This window comes from Belonocnema kinseyi, chromosome 4 (assembly GCF_010883055.1).
Source record: "Belonocnema kinseyi isolate 2016_QV_RU_SX_M_011 chromosome 4, B_treatae_v1, whole genome shotgun sequence".
Taxonomy (NCBI): domain Eukaryota; kingdom Metazoa; phylum Arthropoda; class Insecta; order Hymenoptera; family Cynipidae; genus Belonocnema; species Belonocnema kinseyi.
Genome location: NC_046660.1, coordinates 90,480,295 through 90,502,950, shown reverse-complemented (window position 1 = coordinate 90,502,950; position 22,656 = coordinate 90,480,295). Strand labels below are relative to the sequence as shown.

General features: G+C 36.3%; 1 protein-coding gene across 3 annotated transcripts in view; it reads right to left on the bottom strand.

Moving 5' to 3' along the window:
- The window catches only part of LOC117171443 (A disintegrin and metalloproteinase with thrombospondin motifs 9), a 263,326-nt gene that overhangs the window by 117,516 nt on the left and 123,154 nt on the right, over nt 1-22,656 (bottom strand). The window contains exon 1 of one of the 3 annotated variants that reach the window (XM_033358775.1): nt 3,888-4,302. The exons of the other annotated variants lie outside the window; for them this stretch is intronic. The gene's annotated coding sequence lies outside the window, so the exon portion shown is untranslated. Of the gene's footprint in view, nt 1-3,887; nt 4,303-22,656 lie in introns of those variants that run through there. 3 annotated transcript variants of the gene reach the window in all.

Below are 22,656 nucleotides of genomic sequence, written 5' to 3'. Positions count from 1 at the left end.
AAAAAGTTTTTCAAATATAAATCCTATGAGTACTTTGGTAGAGAAAATAAAATCAAACCAAATAGAACTGATCTAATACTTTTGTCCTCATTCAGACATTAAATATGTTCTTAAATTATAGTTCTTTAGTTATGCTTTTTCTCTTACCTGGTACTTTAGTGGAAATTTATGTGGGGACCTATTACGGGTTTCCTCTGGCACTTTTTTTAACTCTGGAGTATCTCTGATAAATTCAATTATAATTTATAATCTAAAGTAATGAGAATGATAACAAAAGTATAATTAATATATAAATATATTTTATGTAGGCGGAAGAATCTTTGAGTTTCTTGGATTCAGGTTTCATTCGCGCGGAATGTTGATGCACTTGCGTTTTAAATTAGTATCATTGCATGGAGAGGAAAATATAACTACCGCTCTAAAACAAAACGCGCGTAACTGCAAATTCTATCTTTATTGCTTCTTTTATACCACCATTATAGATCCAAAAATCATATTGAATAAATGTCATGAAAATTGTTACAAAAAACCTACAGCTGTTCAATTTTCATAAATAATGATAATATTCTTTCACTATTAATGTAATATTAATAATTTAATATTATTTCGTCTGTAACGAAATTTGATTATTCTTTTAAATAAATTAAGGAGGTTCAACAAACTGCAACTGAGTATTCAAATTTATCTGTGTCAAGATAAGGAAATAGGAACCCATAAAAAGGGTATTGTATGAGTTATACTTTTGAAATGCCAGATTTCTTCTTGGTAGCAGGATGTCTGGCAATAAATTAGGAATCATGGCAGAAAATCTTTATGGATTCATGACTCAAGCGGAAGTCACATGAAGACTGAGAAATATATTGTTGTGCTCTACTGTATCTACATTACAAGTGTATGGGGTGCTATATTTTATTGTAAAAGCTTACTATCTAGATGGTATGTTGCACATGCATGCCATACAGATTACAGATACATAATATATAAATCTGTATTATATGCATGCCATATATATCCTGCAATTTGATAATATCATGTAAGGACCAGTCGAATTAGCATTTCTTCTAGAGCAAAATACATAAAGCAATTAGTATTTGCTTAAAATGAGAGATGCACGCGAAGACGAGAGTTTCTCGGATCGTGTTGATATTGGCCGCGTTCACATTTTGTTGTTATTGTCAAGAAATGTTGGTTTTCAATTGTTTAATCTCATCCAGTCCCGACTTGAAATATGCAAACAAGATCGGGAAAGATTCTCGGCAATGTTTCCAATTTGGGTTTAGCATTTCGCTTAAATTTCAAAAATAAGGTAGCAGTATTTTAAAATTATGGAACTGGAATCACGACAAAAAAGAAGTTCAAAAAGGACCATCGTCAGTTTCAAGCTCGAAAAAAATACAAAAGGATAGAAAATCTAAAGGCACTAGTACAATTTCTCAAAAACAGTTAAACAAGAAAATGAACAAAATTTTTGTAGACAGAAATGCAATTAATTTTATTAACAAAATTATTGATAGGACACCACATCAAATTAAAATGTAACTGTCCCAGTAATCGTGACGGTTCTATTACCTGCGAAACTTGTTTATAATTTGAATATGTTGTTAAAAAATATATTAAAAGTAACATTTAATGATACTGAACATTTATTTTTAGTATTTTTTAATAGGAAAATAATTTTGAATGCATTCAAATGATATAAAAAGTAAGAAAGTTGGCATTACGATTACTGGGAAGCTTACCTCATTATGATTCGGAAAATTCGTTGTTTTTGTATTATTTTTTTTATATTCCAATACATTTTCTTTAGATTTCCCTACTAAGAATCTTAATTTTGTTTACAATTTTCCAACCTAATGTTATAATATTAATCTAACTTGGGTTAATATTACATTATTATTTTGATTACCACGAAAATTCGAATGTTTTTTTGGTGCCTTTTTGTTTGTTTTCATCTTCATTCCATCTTCATATTTGTTAAATTTTTGAATTTTTATTTTTTATATTTACACGACATATCAAATTGTTAACGTTGTCTTTGTTTCCTGAGATTATCGACTAAAATCACGAGATACGGGACTTCTCGCTTTCGTCAGTCGGGATAGTTTCTGATATCGATGTTTTCTTGTCTCGTCCCGCCCAAATCTATCTCTACTTAAAGTGTTTGAGTGGACTTTCTAACAAAATACTGAAACCCTGCGCGTTGCTCTATCAAACTGTTGCTTATAGTGCTAATTAACTAATATATAAAAATTGAAACGATTTTTAACACGTTTGCTTAAATTATTGCTTCCGTTTAAGAGATAGGTAAACAGTGCAAAGAATTCAATTTTTAGTACATAAAAAGACTTTTAAAATGAGTTTTGTTTGAACCTTCCACGACAAATATTTTAAGAGATATTAATTTGTCATGCAAGGGTAATGCCCTTTTGTATAAGCGTACATTTTAATGAATTTTTATTGTTATAATCTGTAGGATATGAGAGCTTGAGATAAAACTTTTTTAGAATTTGAAATTTTATTTAAATCTTATAAAAATATATCTAAGCAAATACATTTATACTTCACAACAACTTGGGTGGGAAAAAAATGATCAAACACATGCACTGTATGTGTTTTTTTCATAGGTCAGAATGGCCTTATAAGTTTTTTTTCTAACTATATTGAAGCGAATTTTTTACATTAAAACAAATTAAAAATCAGATTTTTTCATCAAAAATCATTGAATAATTTCCACGTTCCTCTTTAAGGACCTAATACGAAGAAGTCGAAGAGTCTGATAGAGTTTTGGGGTTTAGTATTTAATTAGAACGTCCACCTAAATATTCTAAGCTAAAACATTTTTGTGTATACTTTGTTCCAAAAAATGTTTTTTTTGTTGCTATTTTGACTGGACTATTACATTGTGTAGCAAAAGAGACAAATGAAGCAATTCTTTGACAATCAAATATTTGTTATTGAATCAAACCCACTGTAATAGAATAAAAAAATAATGGATCTGTTATTCAATTCTAGTAATATTGACTCAAAAAGATATTATGTTTACGTTCAAGTCGAGTTTCAAATTCATTGAGCCAATGATGGTTTATGCTGATTTTAGTGATTTTCTACACTTATGCATTTCCAATATGCATAAGAAGAGTATGAATCAGTAGGAAAGGGTGGTACGTATTGGATACCAGTACATACTGGATTTATTATTTTACACATAGTTTATGTTAAAAGAAAACTATAGAAACCTTTAACAAGGTAAGTTTATAAAATAAAGGTAAGAGTTCCATTGTTTGCGAATAATTATAATAATGTCAGGATCTAATCACCATCTCGTTAGTAAGGAACAATGTCTCATTGTCGCCTGGCTGACATTATTTAAATTTAGCGTACGGATCTCTGAGCTGTATGAATGGTTTCGTAATCCGGAAGATATCAACGAACTCAAAAAAAAAGAAAAGACAAAAGGAACAGAAGAAAAGAAAAACAAAGAAGAAAAGAAGCCCACACATTGTCGGATTACCTTATGCAAATAGTGTACTAAAAGGGGGGAGGGGATGTTTACTGTGTGCGTAAGGAGATATCGTACTGTTGGCATTGAAGACCCACGTTTTTCTTATTCAGACACCAGAAACGAAGTGACACGTTGTCAACTGTTTAATAAAAAGCTGATTAGCCAAGAGAAACAATTACTTTGACTCCAACGCTCTGCTTTCCGATTCGAAGTCATATTCAAAAGAACCTGATACGGTCACTGACTGGCACTTGGTCTATTCATTGTTCGTTGGGCGACTGCAACTACGACCGAAATGTGTCAGAGTTGGGATCATTTTGCATTTTTTCTTTCAACGTCAGGAGATCAGTGCAGAATTATATGATTTGGGGTAGAACTGACTTACCTTTGATGATTGAAGTGAGTGAATGGAGAACGCGGATTACAGAAGCTGCACCTTCACAATTTTGGCTACCGTGGGAGTGGCAGAAGAAGTTAGAATTGGGGAAGAAGTGAAGGAAAGATAGGAAGAGAGAAAAAAGGGAAGAAATAAAAAAAAGAAGGGAAGAAATCCGGAAAGAAAGGAAGAAAGTAGGTACGGAAGCAAGGGGTGGAAAAATAGTGAAATAGAAGAGGAATGAAGTTTGAAAGGAGGGATATTAGGGAACCGGCGAACAATAAATTTGAGGAAGAAAGGTAAAAAGGCAAGAAAGTAAAGATCGAGTCCGTCTCGCGCACTGATCACACTCGGCGAGGTTCTTCCTATCTTATACTGGAGATTCTTCCTACTCAGTGGGCACGAAAGAAGAAACTAGAGAAAAGGCACGAGCGGAGGTACGAGCCGGACGAACGAATGAGCGAACAAGTGAACGAACGAAGGAGCGGACACCGATCTCGCCTTCGCGACACGTTTTCCCCCACCCGGATTGTACCAGCCATGCACGCAACCTCTCCAAGTCAGGGCCGTCCCATGTGAATTTGATTGTCGTGGCGGAATCGAAAAAATTCTTAAGGTTAAAGTAAGAAGGAAATAATGGAAAATCGGAGAAGCAAAAGAAGGGATACCAGGCAAAGAAAGAATGGCAGGAGGGAATAAAACAAGAAGGAATTCTACGAAAGATGTGCTAGAATAATCAAGGGATGAATATAAGGTAGATAGAAGGGAAAGAGGAAGAATGTTCAGAAAGGAGGAAAATAAAGGAAAGTAGAAACTGAGATTCAAAAGCTACAAAGAGGTAGGGCTACTACTATACGTCCTTCAGAAGAATTTGTTCTTTTTAGTCTTGCCCTTCCAAGTCCTTCCCAAAATTTAAATGTCCTTCTTTTTAGTCATCATTGAAATTTTTCTTTAACTTTATTTATTTTCAGCGTGTTTGTGCGTGTCAGTCTATTTTTTGGTGACCTACTTATTGCCCTACTAAATTGTTCTACCCATTTGAAAATTCAAGCACGCGAACCTCGGAGGATCCTGGACATGTTCCTGGACACGATCCTGCACAATTAATCTTGACGGTGTCTGTACAGGAATTTGGCGAAGGAAACTACATGATCCTCCAATGGAACCTGCACCGACAAAGGAACCTTTGAATGATCGAGTGTAGATTCCTGTACAGGTTCTTTTGCGAAGTAAATTGAGGCGCGGGTTCCAGTACAGAAACAGGTATGGGGTCCTTTGAAGAAAGTAATCGCGAAAACTCATGTCACTTACAGCTATAAAGTTGCGTTCATTTTATTCCCTTAAAGATCGAACTTACTATCTAGAAAGCCAAACCACTAGCGAATCCTCGCGGATTACTTTCTATACAGGTTCGCGCATAGGTTGCTGAACAAGTGCCTGTACACGAAAACCACGTCGCAAATTCGCTCAGTAAAGGAACCTGTACAGGATTATTCAAAGGTTAGCTCGCATTAAGGTTCTCTTGCAGGAGCATGTAGTTTCATTCACCAAATTTCTATACAGGAGCCGTCAAACTTACCTGTATAAGTTCGTGTGCAGGTTCATGCCCAGCAACATGTCCACGATCCTCCGAGGTTCCTGTATGGGAATTTGTAGCTGAGTATAGACATATACTAGCTCTGCAAAAGAGAAAAAGTGACAGGAAAGAATAAATAAGTACAGGGAAATGGTGAAGGGAAAGTTAATTTGTTAAAGAATGAAGATGAAGTGCAAAGAAAAGAAATAAGAAAAGAAGAGATAGAAAAGAAAGAAAAGGGAAGAGATACTAGTGATAGAAGTAGAAAAAAATATGAAAGGAAGAGAGGGAAATGGAAAGGATATAGGAAGAATGGTCAGATACGAGGAATTTATAAAGGACAGTAGAAATTAGGGTTCAAAAGTTACAGAAAAGAAGTTACTCTTAGTAAAAAAGAACGGGGAAATGGAGAAGAAAATGTTAATTTGTTACAGGATGAAGATGAAGTGCAAATATTAGGAATAAGAGAAAAATGGATGGGAAGGAAAGAAAATGAAAGAAAGACCAAAGTGAGAAGAGGGGAAAAAGTACAAAAGAAAGTAAAAGAGGAAGGAAGAGAGGGAGGTAGAAGGGAAATAGAAAAAATTGACAGAGAGGAGGAAAATGGACGTGGAGAAGGGAAAGTTAACTTGTTAAATGAGAAATGCAAAGACCAACAATAATAAAAGCAGAGCTAGAAAGAAAAGAAAAAAGTAGAAATGACAATGATAAAAGAGGGGAAAGAGTACGAATGTAAGTAAAAGCAAAAGGAAGAGAGGAAAAAAAATATTTTCAAAAGAGCAGACGTTATTCTGACAAGGAAATGCAAAGGTGACAATGATGCAAAGAAGGCAGTGTAAGAAAAGAAAAAAAGTTTGAAAGATAGAAAAAAAGGACGAATGGAAAACAACATAAAAGGAAGCACGGAAATTGATAAAACAAATTTAAATATTTAAAAGATAATTCTCAAGAAGAAACAAAAGAGAATAGCAATGCGAGATTAGAAGTAAAAATAAATGTTCAAGAATAAGAAAAAAGAAGGTAAGAGATATAAAGAAAATAAAGAGGAAGCGGCCGCAGAATAAATCAATTATATATAAAAACGAAAAAGGGGAAGTAGGTTTGTAATCCGTCACTGCTCATAAATAGGAGGGGAGGGGGCGTTTTGACCCATCGCTTTTCTGGTTATCAGGGGAAAAAGACAAAAGTGCTGATGCACCTCTCTCTCTCTGATTACTGCCAAGTCTGTTCATTCTGAATGCATGTTTGTGTTTTCGAGAATTTTTTCCAGGAGTTTTTGTTAAAATTATTATTGTTTTCGTGAGGGAACAACTTCTTAGTAAATGCATTATGAAAATGCAGTAAGGCGTTGTCATTCGTATCAACTTTTTATCTTTTATATCTTGTATAAGTATGCAAATAATTTGTTAATAATAAGGAGTTAAATTTCTTAACATTAAAGCCAAAATGTAAAAAGGACGTTTAAAAATAACACTACTCGAAAAACCTACAAACAGATTAATGTTGAGAAGATTTAAAATTAATTTTGTACTCAAAACTTTACGTGGTGAAATGATGAATTAATATCAATTTGTTCGAAATAAAACGCATCCAAATTTCATTCATGACATGACTGTTTACTGAAATTAAGTTATATTCAACTGCTTTCAATTGCCAGCATTCTTCACGTCATGGTAGAATCGTATAGTTTTTTCTTTACACAAGGCTACTGTCATAATTCATCATTTATCATAAACGTAAGGATGGCTGATTTCTTTAGTACTGCACCGCAAAGAATTTTATTTTTAATTTATGACCTGCAGTCAATGTCCTGCTTGCATCGCGTGTAGTCACGAAACAACCCCAGGGATATTCCCTTGCAAATTCGACTCAGATTTGCAAACAGACATTTTTTCTCTCTGTAGACACACAATGATCTGTTCGGGTTCTGAATGAAAAGAAATGCTTTTTGCAGATTTGAACTATTTTTACCTACAACAAACTCGACATAATATTTGGGCCCATAGTCGTTTTAAATTTTCATTTTCAAAAACCAAATAAAGGATGTTCGATTTCTAATTATTTTTTTTTCTTCTTTGGGATGTGGATCCACAGCTTTTTTTATTCATCTCAAATGATACATTAAATTTCCGCATTTTCATTCCGTTCTGACAATCATGTCTGAACTATTATAACAACTATTGCAACTAAAAATGAAATATTGGAAGAATTATTATATAATTAATTAAGGTTTCTTCAGTAATTTGCGGTGAGATCTTCTTCCTTCGCTAAATTTAGTTATTAAGTTTTGTTTGAAAGGTACATTAGGGTAATTACATTAAATGCGCAGCGATACGATTACAAATTGCTTAATCTGGAGATATTGAGTGTATGCGATCACTATTATTATGAAGGTATCTTATACTAAGCAGCATAGAAAAGTTAGCATAACTGTCTAGAAGCGATAAAAATACTGCCGTATAAAATCAAACCGCGTTTTTTTCAAGTTTGTATGTCGAGCGGGAATTTCCTCACTTTGGTATAACTGCCATTCATAGCTCTTTTCCAGAATATTATGAAACTTTTAACATTTCATTTTTACGTTATTATCCCTTTACTTCTTTCAAAGTGTATAGGGAAATTTGGGTATGATTTTACCTAGAGGATCTTTAAAATACACTCAAGATTTTTTTTATTTAGCAATATTTCTTTTCTTTCGCAATATTTCTGAAAGAGTGGTCAAAAATACTTCCGCCTTGTATTCTTTTATGCCGAAATATGATATCTTTCATCCTATTTTAAGAAAAAAAATGTAATATTTTTCTATTATTAACATTATATTATTTTGATGCACCTAACAAAAACTAGGTAGACCCATACTTCTTGTCGGTAGTGTATATTGAAAAAAATGCTATTACAAAAGTTTAATGTATTATTAAATTGTTATTGCCATTTTATTTAATATTTGTTTCATTTATTTATTGTTCTTAAGCTTGTAAAAAAAGGTCAATATGAAAGATTCGCTCTTCAAATTATTTATCACTCAAAACAAAATGCAAAAAAAGTAAAACAAAAATTAAAAAATTAATGGGAAAAGCTTCCACTTCACATGTCGTTAATTAAAAAAGTATGCAAATCTACACGCTGCGCGTTGGATCTCGCGCTTCATGCTCGATAGCGTACTTCCCTCGCGCGACTCACCCGGTTTTTCTATTTCCCTCAAAAAAATTTAATGTCAAACCATAGACAACTGTACTTTTATGATTGTGAATTTTCTTTTTTAAACCTCATTCGGCTTTAACGAACACATTCTCATCGCGTATCTCGTGCTTCGCACTCAATTACACTGGAAGGGAAATGTTCTTGGATCAAGTAAATTTTACTGGGTTCAAGTCAATGGCAGGTACAAATGGGGACGACAGAATATGGGTATAGTCCAAATAAATAAATATTTGGCACCGTATACTTATAACAAGTGTAGATTTTCTTGACCTGAGAAAATGTATTCTCATATGGAGGAGCATATTTGATTATTTTGTAATTTTATTGTATTAAACCAAACTCTCGATTTCAGTCAAGTGTCGGGGCTTGCCTTCAAATAGCCTTGGACTGATAAACTATGTTCTGCATTTGACTAAACCTTCATATATAAAGTACACCAAATTCTCGCGTTTAGTCATCGACAGTTTATGAAAATTCAAAACACGATTTCTCAAAGAAAAAAAAGTTACTTTTGAAATTATTGTTACATAACCTTTATTTTTAAAATGATTAAATATATAATTTGAACACATGGTTACTTACACATATAATCGCTTTGAAAAATCGAACTCACCGAGAATTCGAACCCTACCTAAACTACCTAAACTACCTAAACTAGTGTGTCCTAACTCCGCGCACTAACTCGCTATCGAAGCACTAGATTTCGGTGACAAAATCTCGGATAGGAATTTCAAAGCAGCGTCATACCAAGTTGAATGGTGAGCCTCAACCATATTCAAACTAAAAGTTGTCGAACTCAATGTTTCTTTAAAGAAAACATCTTTCTGATGTTAATTGAGTAGTTCTAACGCAAATTGAAAATTTTCGAGAAACTTAAACTGATAACTTTTTATTTAGAAATATTTTAGAATTGAATTTGACTTATTTAAAAACGGCTCGATACTTTTTTTCTTTAAATATTCAAATTTGTTATAAAATATCAAAAAGTGATAAACAATAAAAAAATTCAGGTGCAAAAATGTTGTAATAACCTTGATGACAAAACACGATTTTCTTCTATACAAAAAACCTCCATAAAATGCGCAGTTTTCAATTTATCGAATTCTTTTATATAATACGCTTTTACTTAGTTTTTAATGCGAAATAACACTTCCTAAACAATAATTTAAAATATGTGAAAAAACGAATTAAGTTTCACTTATTGCACAAAGGGCTCAATAATTTTTTTCTTTGAAGATTTAATCCACTTAAAAACTATGTAAGGCTGATAAAAAATAAAGAACAGTCGAGTTAAAAAACGCTTTAACTTCAGACACAAAAAATATTTTCTGCTTTTTAAAAAACTCTGTAAACCGCACGCAGCTCTCAATTGACCTGATTCTTTTATAATACCTTTTAAATCATATCTTAATTTAAAATAACAATTCCTAAACAATAATTAAAAATACGCAGAGAAAAATTGAGCCCTAGTGTGAATATTACCTATTTCAACAAGGCTCGATAATTTATTTTTCTTTCGCATATAAAACGCTTTGAAATCCGAAGAATAAGGAATTCAGTAAAGAAAAGTGGAGTGCAAGAACTTTAAGGTTGAAAGTGATTGAGTCTCAGGATGGTCGAATGTTTGACTAATAACTGGAAATGGCACAACTATTTCCTTCGACAAAAATTTACATCAGAAAATTGATTTATTCAAGCTTTTAGTTGAAAATATTAAAAGCCTAAAATATTATACTAATAATGTACATTTAAAAAAAATTATTTTTAAATATTTGACATTTATTTTATATGTGTGAAAATCGTGGATTTTTTTGGTAGTATTTCAGCCAGCAGTACGAATATAAAATTGATAATTATAAAAAAAAATTCCTGAAGAATAAAGGAATAGGTTTTTAATTAAGGAAAAATTACTTCTTTGGATTCGGCGAGATTAATATTCTTTCTAAAATTAAAAAAATATATTGCCTAAAACTTATTTAGTTTAAATGAGAATAACACATGTTCATTTTATATTTTGCAAACTAATTTTTTCTACTCATAATTTTCATGAATTTGGCCGTTTTTATGATTTTTGAACTGCTATTATCGAACACGAAAATTGTGTGTAAACAAAATTTAATCAGGTCTTGTTACTCTAATTCAAATTAAAAAAATGTTCAGACAAAACAATTTTTATCTTTTTATAAATAAATTTTAATTTAGCAAAATCAAAAAAATTAATTTTTCTTTTATCGAAAAACGAATTAATATTTTAACAAAACGCGAACTTTTCTTATATTGTGTTAAGCTCTACTATATTAAACATACATTATAATAAATGATATACCTGGTTCGGGACTGCTCAATCAGATATGGAAAAATAAATTGCAAATTTTATTTTTCACCATTACTTTAATATTTGTTCCTTATTTGACAATTATCATTATTCGTGTCAACCCTGAAAATATATCATTTGAATCAATGTATATTATATACTATAATTCCCAATGTACATTGAGATTGAAACAGACGTATTTTCCTTCTCTTATTTTCATAATTTAAGAAAGTTTGCGTACAATAAAAAAAAGGTCAAAAGCAAATTTTCAGATCTAATTTAGGTGAACAATTTTGTTACTAAACATTTTATTGTATCTTGCCTCATTTTTCCAAAAATGTAAATGGTTTATTTTCATTGTTATTTTTTCACGATTAAAAGAGAAACTACGCTACCTGTAAAAATTATGTATAAGAAATTTGTTTATACTTTTTTTCCGAACAACTTTTGTTAATTCGTTCTTTTCCTATCTTGTGTTGTTTCTCCAATAAATCCATTTTTTTGTGATATTATTTTTTACGATTTAAACAAAAACTGCAAGTCCTATCAAAAAATGATTTGTAACAAATTTATTGGTCTGTGTAAGGTAATCAAAAGAATGGTCTCGAGAAAATTTGTTTATCTTTTTGAGATGAACAATTTTTCTTGTAGACATTCTTTAATATCTCGTATAGTTTTTCTGAAAAATGGAATTTTTTATTTTTTAAAAATGATTTTCGATGGATAAAACTAGAACTGTCGTTCAAAACTAGCTGGTTAGTGAACTCGTCCTTTCGTGTTATGCCTTAAAAACGTATGACAAAGCTCAATCAAATCATATCAGTCTTTCAAAAGTTACACGAAGAAAAATGGATGTTTAAATGTAGATGTTCAAAGGGTAAGATTGTACCGCCTAACATGCAGATATTCATGCCAAACATCTATTACATTTTTGAGATGCTAGGGGTAAAAGCATTTGTATGTTAAACTGACACACATTCAGATGTTAAAATCGCCCGAGCGCATGCGCATTGCACATTAGAATTTCACAACTATATTTTTCCGTTCTATATTTTTGATAATACAATTGAAGAACATTACACTTTTGGAACATTTCAAAAGAATCAAAATGAGCTATCTTTAATTAAAATTAGATAACGACTTCTGTCTGTACACAGGAGATGATCTTAAATTGCAGGTTATACCATTATATTGACATGAAAACAATTGACAAAATGCTTATAAATTTAAAATCAAATTTAAGCTCAAATAACATAAAATAGATAGAACTTTAAATGCCCATTACATATCATTCGTTTTTCGTTTACTTACCTCGTTCTTATTTTTTAATTTGAATTAAAAACATTACACATAATCTGAACTTGACTGCATGTATCATCTGAACGACATTTTAAACCCTTAGTAGGTTTTTCTTTCATGCAAGAACATTTAAGTTTAAATTTAAATACACAAATAAGTTATCAATTAATTCCTTGAATTACAACAAATAAGTACATTCAAATATTTACAGCCGTTATTTGACATAACCATACATGTAATACCTCGGATATTTCAGTTAAATATTTTGGATGTTCCAGAGTAGCATCTCACTTTTTAATATCTACAGATGCTAACTTCAAACATCTAGATTGTTGTCCTATAGTTAAACATAAAATATGTTAAACCTGAAAAACTGGACGTTACGTTTAAACATCCACTTTTCTTCGTTTATTGTTTCTACAGGATCCAGATACTATACAGACAGATGCCTTCGTAAAAATAGTTTTTTTCTGACCCAAGGGTCTTAAAACGTGGGGATTTATATTATCCGACGAAATCGAATTTAACGTAAAACTAATAAATTCTCATTTGAATGAGAATGTAGACAATTTTTAAATAAATACAATCAATGAATAAAAAATAAACTTTAAAGACCGTGAAATGGCCGGAAATTTGTTAGATTCGGAAGACCCGGGAAATTCATTTTACAGGACAATTCTGAATCTGTCCAACATTAAAAAATTTACAGATTTTAATGCTAAAAATCGAATTTTGCAAACGGAAATCCTTAGTAATTGAACAAATGTAAACGTCCGATTAAAAACATTTAAACTATTTTCAATTTTTAAATAATTTAAAATTAAGAGATTTATAATTATACACTTTTATTCAATTTAAGACTATTTATGTCTAAATATTTGTTCAATCTGAAATATTTCATTTTTAAGCCAAGGAATTTGTAATTGTTTTTGCACATTAAAAAAATTACATTTTTTAATATTGAACAATTTTTGACTTTTTTAAATAAACAATTATAAATATAATATGCAAAACTAAACAATTTTAAACTACACTGTTTCAAATAGAAAGCATTTAATCATTAAAAAAGCAGAGTGACAAATTAAAACTATGAATTTTAGAATTTTAATACTTTCATTTTGTTGAATTTCTAATTTACATTTGCAATTTTTTAAGTGTTTAGTTTGTTCCTGACTAAAAATTTCTTCAAAATGATTTAATTTTCAACATTTAGAAATCTTTCAACTTTTTAATTGATAAAAATTTAACATTTCGAATCATTCCATTTTTAATGATTCAAACTTAAAATTGGTGCAAAATGATATCATTTTCAACATTTAGAAAATTATTAAATCGTAGTCTTAATTAAAAATTGTTTATAATGTTAAAATATCCTAATTTATACGCGTGAATTAATAATTGTTTAGTTCTGAGTTGATTAATTCAAATGAAAAAAGTGTGACGCCAAATTAGGTAGTTTTTTTGCCTATTTTTTGGACCTCGCTAGCGATCTTGGAAAAAATATAAAAATATGTGACAGGTATCAAATTACTCGTAATTGAAAACCAAAGTGAATATCGCTTTTCGGTTCTAGATAATTTCGCAAAATTTTCCCTATTTAGGGGTTGAAATGAATCTCAAAAAATAGGAAATACCGCTAAACCAAACTCTCGCTTTCAGTCACCTCGTTCTCAGCCTTCCTAGAACTGTTGACTCACGCAGTCTCTCAGGGGAGTAGGGCGAGGGCGGTTGCGACATTATATATATTTAGATATATATTCCAATTCGAAGCGAGTCACGCATCCCTCACTGTTTATGTTTCTGCCCCCCCCCCCCGAAATTAATCCAAGGCCATTTGAAAGTAACCCCCGACACTTGACTGAAAGCGGGAGTTTGGTGTAATTATTATAAAAATTCTGCAAGGTTTATTTGATAGAAAAAATACAATTAAAAATGATTTTATAATTAGTGGTATTTTCAATTTTTAAATTTTGTTGAGGCAACTTTGATGTCAATCTTTTCAGTTTGAATAGTTGATTTTTTGAATTTCAATAGCCGTAACAAATTTTTTGCGATCGAGGAATAAGCTGGGAAATTTCAAGGCATTTTTTTCTTTCGCCGCATCGGACCCCTGTAAAAACTCAGGACTATAATACGATCAAAAATTTACGAGAAATAATAAAACAATCTTTTTCCCAAATGCCTCGTTCATAATTAACAAACTTATCGATGGCAAAAATAGCAGAAATAAGAATGAAAAAACAGGACTGGAAAGGACAGGGTTAAAAATCGATCGATTTTCGCCCCGCTCCGGAACATTTTTTGAACTATTTAAAACTGCTCTAAATGCTTGTATTTGTTTGGAATACTTGTTTAAAACCGGCGTACTCCGGGGAAATTGTTCCAGTTTTCCATACAAAATGTAATGTGAAATACCAATTTTGGTATTGTGAAGTGAAATTACAATACACGTATTGTGAATTAAAAGCTGCGCGAGCTCGCCGCTGCGAGGCAGCGCCATATTATATGTATCAGCTGAAAGTATGCTTTTTATTTTGTGCAATATCAGAGTAAAATAATTTATTAAAAAGTGAGGCAAAAGGTAAGTTTATATATGTTTATATTAAAAATAATAATTTTCGTGCAATATAGACTTTCTTCATAAACAGAATAGGAATTGAAATTTAGGGAAATATGTTTTTCATCTGAAAGCAAAAACAGAACTTAAAGTTTAAAAATAATCGATATTTTTAATGAAAAATGCCGTCAAAATCTCTAGCATATGCTACAAAAACACATGTAATCTTTTCGTGACCTATGTGTATTCGAGTAGGTTACACTGTTAGAAATTTCTATAGCGATTTTACTATAAATGTATTGGTAGCAATACGCATATACGTGTAGTAAATTTAATATACCATTATCTTGTAAAATGATATACATGTATAGTAAAACAGAGTACATAAAAGTTGAAGGTTCTTTCATGTATTCAAATCTTGTCAAATATTTAAAACTAAAATAATAACCTACAATTTATCGACTAAATTCTTATTTATAATCAAAGTGCGACGTACGGGTGGGGTTTACATAAAAATTCACTGCCAATGTCAGAACTTTTACGTGAGTACTACTGCTTTTAGGTTACGTGTCTTAATTATGTACTTAATTGAACTTATCCACTTGAAACCCAGTATAATTTTTGTTCAACTAGAAACAAATATAATGCTTTATTGTTTAGAATTAAACATCACACCAAACTTATCTTTAATTTGTGTAAATTGAAATTACTTGGCTCTTCTAAGAATTGATCAATATACATGTATATTAAATACTGTTTACGTTTTCAGCTTTACTAAAATATTATATCAACACTGTTAAAAATTTCTGTTGTGATTCCACAATAAATGTAATGGAAGTTTATTACCAAAACGTAATGTTATTTCACAATGCATGTAATATAATTTTACAACACATGTATTGTGATTTTACAATACTATTGTAAAATTACAGTATTGTAATATTTTATATATATCCTTGCATGCGGGGCTCTACAAGGATGGACGAACACCTTTCCCTAGTTTCTCGTGGGAACAAAAATGACAACACCAAACATAGTTGTAGTAAGTGCGGTTCAACCAAGAATCACCACAGTTTTCTGCGGTGGAGGGGAGGTGATACCCCTACTTGGCGCGTCCCCAGGTGGCGGATAGGGGAATGCTCGCTGGTAACAGAGGGTAAGGCCAAATAAAATACGTCTCGCGGACCAAACACGCTGGGTGAAGGAGACACCGAGAAAAAACTCACGATTGTTTCCCGCTGCGGCCCACTGGGAGTGCTCCGAGACACGCTCGCCTGACCCGCTAGCGTGGCGAGGAGCTGATGTGTGCTTGCACTACAGACGTGTCAGCCGCAGCACGGGATCAGGAGCCAGCCCCTTCGGGCCTTGATCAGGGAGTGCGTGGTGGCTGCAGAGGTCGGAATCTGCAGTGCCCCGGGCGAGTTCCAGTCCGTCCGTGTTTTCCGGGACTGGTTAAACGAAGGCTGGGCCCCAGAGAACTGGGGTAGAACTTAGGTCCAAGGGTATACCCGTTCCCAGCTATTTCGGCCCGCCCCTCCACGCACGATGCACTGGCGATTATAACCTATGGCGAACCTACAAACAGTATTTAAGAAGTCAACAAAAGAGGACAACAGCACATCAGACAGCGCGGATACTCTCACCACTAGTACTGAGAGATCCGAACCCGCAACCAAGTCTGGAGTAGATGTCACGAAGGGCTCAATGGGCCTTCAGAAGAACATAGAGGCTAAAGAGAACTCCATCAGGGAGATATTTAGTAAGATGGCTAACGAGACTGCAAAAATGAAGGAAGCTGCAAGCAGGCAGCAGAACATCAGTAATGTTGTCAAGTTGGGAATTGCAAGCATGGAGGAAATGCTTGATAAGTTGATGGAAGAGCGAGAGGAACAAAACACTAACATCGATAGCCTTGTTGATCTTCTCGCTACTCCCGAAGCAAGGCCCTCAAAGGGCATGGGAACGCCGGCTACAGCGTCCAAAAACAAGAGAGCAGCATCTAGCCCGGCTAAAAACCTGGCAGCTAATCCTATAGAGAAGAAGAAAAAGGAGAACACGGAATCTGAGGATTGGAAGTTGGTTAAGGGCAAGAAGGCCAAAAAATCCAATAGCCAATTGAGAGGATGTGTGAACCCCAAAGACCTGGAAAACAGAGAAGTAAAGACGAGCGATGCCGTTATAAAAAAGAAACGCTATAAAAGACCAGCTAGAAAGCAACGCACCGAAGCTGTACTAATTAAGCCAGCGGAAGGGAAGTCATACGCAGAAGTGCTGAGAAACCTTAAGTATAAGTTGAAGCCGGAAGAAACCGACACATGCGTCAGGTCAATCCGCATGACCAGAAATGGAGAAGTCCTCTTAGAATTAGGAAAAAAAACGAAGAACGCCAAAGCTTTTGGAGAGGCTATACAGAAGCATCTTGGGGATATGGGCACCATGAGGAGCTTGGTTCGCACTGTCAGACTGGAGATCCTGGACATCGACAGCCTAACCACAAAAGAAGACGTAGAGGAGGCACTTCGGAGAGACCTCAATGCGAAAGCAGACGACGCAAAGGTGACAATCCTTAAAGCCAACAGGCGAGAGCAAGTTATTGCTGTAGTTGAGCTCAACGAGCAAGCGGCCAAGGAGCTACTGAAAACCGATCACATTAAGGTGGGGTGGATCAGCTGCAGATTAAGACGATGAGTACGAGTCGACCGATGCTTCAAGTGCATCGATTATGGAAATCAGGCCAGAGTTTGCAAGGGGCCAGATCGCAGTGGTCTGTGCTATAAATGTGGCATGGGCGGACACAGGGCAAATGTCTGTACGTCCGAAACGCACTGCGTCCTATGTAAGGGCTTGACGACTAAGCCCGAGGGTATGAACCTTAATCATATCCCAGGGACGGGGGCATGCTTCGTCTATAGACAAGCATTACACCAGGCGAAAAACAGATAGGCATGGCAAGATTTCTCCAGGCCAATATGCACAGAAGTAAAGAGGCGAATGATCTTCTAGATCAAATAGTTCGCGAAAAAAACATTGATCTCCTGATCATCAGCGAGCAATATAGGGATAGGGACTCCCCAACATGGTTTTCGGACAACCTTGGCACAGCAGCCATATGGGTGCGAAATTCAAGAGGAATACCTATTGAAGACCATGGCTCTGAAGACGGTTACGTCTGGATCAAGAGCAAAGGAGTCACTTACGTAAGTTGCTACCTCACTCCGAACGAGAGCATCCAGGATTTCAGGGAAAAACTTGATCTACTGGAGGACACTTTACAAGAAGCTGAAGGAAGAATAGTAACGGCCGGAGATCTCAACGCAAGGGCGGTGGAATGGGGAATGCCCAAAACAGACCCGCGAGGAAGGCGTATTCTGGAGATGGCTGCAAGACGCGGACTGCTAGTGATTAACACTGGCAAAACATCAACTTTTAGAAGAGCCGGCAATGTAGGGACGATCCCGGACATTACTCTGGCTTCGGAAGAAGTGGCCCCTCTTATGGTGAACTGGCAAGTCTTGGAGGACTATACTGGAAGTGATCACCAGTATATCCAGTTCACTATGAAAGAAAGTCTAGGTGTTGGGACACATAAGGGTAAGTGCAAGGGCTGGAATGTGTCTAAAATGAACACGGAAAAATTTTCCCTGGCGGTAACTAGAGGACAGCACAGCCTTATGGAGAGATCTGACATGGGAGCGGAAGCAACTGTGGAAGCTGCTATGCAGATCATATACCAAGCCTGCGAAGCCTCGATGCCTCGAAAGAAGAGGCACAGAAACATGGATGCCGCCTACTGGTGGAATGAAGAAATCGCCGAATTCCGAAGGGAGTGTATAAGATGCAGACGGACAGCCACCAGAAAAAGGGCAACAGGTGTTCAGGCATACAAGGTAGCAAAGAAGGAACTAAATAAGGCGATAAAAAACAGTAAAATACAGAGCTGGGGGAAGCTACGAGAGGAAGTGGATGGTGATCCTTGGGGTCTGGGTTACAAAATTGTAACTCGAAAACTCGGGGCCCTCTTTGCGAGCGCATCAATGGGAGCGGAAACCATGAGACATATCGTCGACGTACTCTTCCCGACGCATCCGGTAAGAGAGAAGGATGTTTATGAAACCCCTCTAACGGAGATTCCACTCTTCACTGAGGAGGAATTAACAATAGCTGTAACCTCTCTTCAAAACAAAAAAGCGCCAGGACCCGACGGGATTCCGACGGAAGTACTGAAAGCAGTAGCACGCGCCTGCCCGCAGATGCTACTTAATATGATGAATGCTTGCTTAACAGCCGGCATTTTTCATAAACAGTGGAAGGTCCAAAAATTAGTGCTAATAAGCAAAGGGAAAGGAGATCTGAATTCCCCATCGTCGTACAGGCCACTGTGCATGCTCAACACTACGGGCAAACTCATGGAAAAGTTGATAAAGCCTCGCCTGTTGGCGGCCATCCAAGCAGCAGGAGATCTGTCCAATAGACAGTACGGCTTCAGGAAGGGCCGTTCTACTATACATGCGGTCTAAGAGGTCGTGGAAACCGTCGTTAAATTCGAAGAAGAAAGCCGATACACCAAGAAGGTTGTTTTGCTGGCAAACCTGGATGTCAAAAACGCCTTCAACTCGGCCATGTGGGCGGAGATGATCACAGCATTGGAGAGGTTCCATACACCTGAATATCTCATGCGTATATTGAGAGACTATCTTTCAGATAGAATCTTGATATACGATAGCACAGAAGGCCCAAAAAAGAAGAGAATTACATCTGGAGCCGCGCAGGGTTCAATACTCGGCCCCGACTTGTGGAACATCTCCTATGATGACATTCTCAGATTAGAGATGCCGGAGGATACGTTCCTGTCGGGATACGCGGACGACGTACTAGCCGATATCGCTGCAAGAACGACGGAGGAACTACAGTGGAAGTTAAACCAGGTGATGAGACGCGTGCAAAAATGGATGTACGACCATGGATTAGACCTGGCGGCGGAGAAAACCGAGCTCGTCATAGTCACGAAGAAATACATCCCTTTGCAGATACCCATGGAAGTAGGATCAGCAGTTACGACAACGAAGGCAGCCATAAAACATCTGGGCATCTGGATGGATAACCGGCTGTCTTTCCACAAGCAACTGAAGCAGGCAGCAGATAAGGCAGCAAGTGTCACATCGGCACTCAATAGACTCATGGTCAACGTGAGTGGCCCAAGACCAAGCAAGCGCCGGTTGCTCATGACAGTGGCTCAGTCCATAATGGTCTACGGAGCTGAAATATGGGCTGACGCTCTCAAAAAGAAAACACACTGCAAACTGATGGCAGTGTCGCAGCGAAGAGGCGCGCTTAGAATTGCGTGCTCATATCGAACAGTGTCCGAACCAGCGATTCTAGTAATTGCGGGGACGATACCGATCGATCTTCTGGCCCAGGAGAAGAAGAAAGTCTTCCTGAGGAAGATGGAAGTCACAAAGGCTGTAGCAAAAGCCGAAGCCAGAGCAGTCACCATGGAAGAATGGCAACAACGATGGAGTCTTGACCACCGAGGAAGATGAACCAACAGATTGATTTCCCAGTTGAGTAACTGGTTGAACCGCAGGCATGGAGAGACGAACTACTATCTGACGCAATCCCTCTCAGGGCATGGTTACTTCCGTGACTATCTCTACAAGAGAGGAAAAGTCAGCAGCCCAAAGTGTGGGTATTGCGAAGAAGAAAAAGAAGACCACCCGAAACACACTTTCTTCGAGTGTGACCGCTGGGCCGACCTTAAACACAGGTTAGAAAGTGAGATAGGAGAAATAACACCTGATAATGTTGTTGAGGTGATGTTGCTGAACGAGGAATGGTGGGACAAGGTGGCTACCTATGTTGAAACCATCCTTCGCAAGAAGAAGCAAGAGGGGCAACTTAATGGATAAAATTGAGACAAAAATTTCCCACAGGGTCGAAGGCCGGCGGGCCCTAGAAGAAGCATCTGCCTCTTCTACCGAGGACGACGCGTAACCCTGGAGGGAGAATCCACTACATGAAGAAGCTCAAGCAGACAGTAAAAGACGGAAGCCGAATCACGGCTAATTGGCCTTATCCCTATGTTCCCGAAGGTATGCGAGAGCGGTTCCAGGAGCATCGGTTGGTAGAAGAAGGAGTTAAGGTTTAGTGGGTAGGTGCCGCTTCGGTAAGTCCCATTCTCACCTTCGTTCCTTGTGGAATATGCGTCCATGTGTGCATCTAGCATATATGTATATATGCGTGACATGCATATACTGTGCGCGTCGTTCCCAAAGTTCGAATGTGGTTAGTGCATGAGCATTTCACCGCTTTTACTTCTTTAACAAAAAAAAACAAAAAAAAAGTGCGGTTCAAAACAACAGAACGCGCAGGGCTCCCGACAATGGGTCGGCCAACAGTGCCGACCAATCTAGAGCTGGGGGAGCCAATGAAAATGGATTCAATGCGATGGATTGGCGGGATCTCGTTACCTTTGGGTGGACGGAGCAACTGAATCACGACTTGCTAGACTGCTACGATGCGAGTGTGGCCCGTGAACGGGGTTACATGTCACGGCTGCATGCTCTGTGGTGCGAGAAACACCCTGAGCTATCGCACTTTTCGCAGCAACGTCTGCGAAATCATGCTGAACTACTCCGTAAAAGGGACTATGTAAGCGGAACGCCTACTCTACCACAGCTCGAACAAGCCGGCAACAAAGAAAGACAGTCGACACTAAGCCCAACCGCGGGCAGGCATCCAATAGATGAAGAGCGATGCTTTACGACCCGCGAAACATCAACAACAAGGTTTCTCTCAAGCCTAAAGATCTGGCTGAAATGGATGACGAGCTTCGTGGACATTTTTTCGGTGAATCTGACCTCTGGGCTATCAATTATTGTGTGTATAATGCAGCGAGAGCTTTGGCCGATGTGAACCGTAAAACAAAACCAACGGCTGATCATAAGACCAAAAGACGAATGCATCAACTTGCCATAAAGATAGGCTGGGCAAAACAGTACGCGTCTCGCAATCAATGTGTGATTGACTACATCACATCTGGCAGGAATTTTACCGCCAAGGTTTGAAATTTCGCGCGCGAACTCCGGACCCGTTATCACACACTTAACAAGTCAAAGCTGCTGACCATCAGGCAGCATATTGTTGAGAGAATACGGATACTATCTGACGCTAAGAGAAGTCTAGAGCGGAGGGAGAGGTGGATCAGAGATAATCAACAGTTTCTCTCTGACCGATCTCGACTCTTCCAAGACCCTCAAGTTACTGTCGAACACCCACGCAAACCAGAGGAGGTCGAAGTATTTTGGAGAGAAGTCTACGAAGTTCAGCATAGACTGGACGAAGGCTCAGGAAATATAAATAGCTCCAAGGAGTTATGTGTTGCTCTCGTAACACCTGATAAAGAATGCCCACCCATCACTACCGAGGAGGTGAAAAAAGTATTAAGAGGGATGAAGAACTATTCCGCACCGGGACCAGATTGTATCAAAACCTTCTGGTGGAAGAAGTTTTCTTCAACCCATCAGCATTTGGCCCATATTTTCACCTCATATTTGAAGTCGGAAGAGCCGATTCCAAAGTGGTTGGTGGAAGGGCGCACAATACTCCTGCCGAAAATAGGCAACTTAGCTGAACCAAAGAACTACAGGCCAATAACTTGTCTGAACACGCTTTATAAGATATTCACAGCTATCCTAAATGATAGAATTGTGCGGGCAATTGAACCTGTGTAGCAAGAAATGTATGAACAACGAGGCTCAAAGAAAGGCGTAGCCGGATGTCGGGAGAACCTGCTCATCGATAGATGTGTCTACAAAGATGCAGCATTCTACCA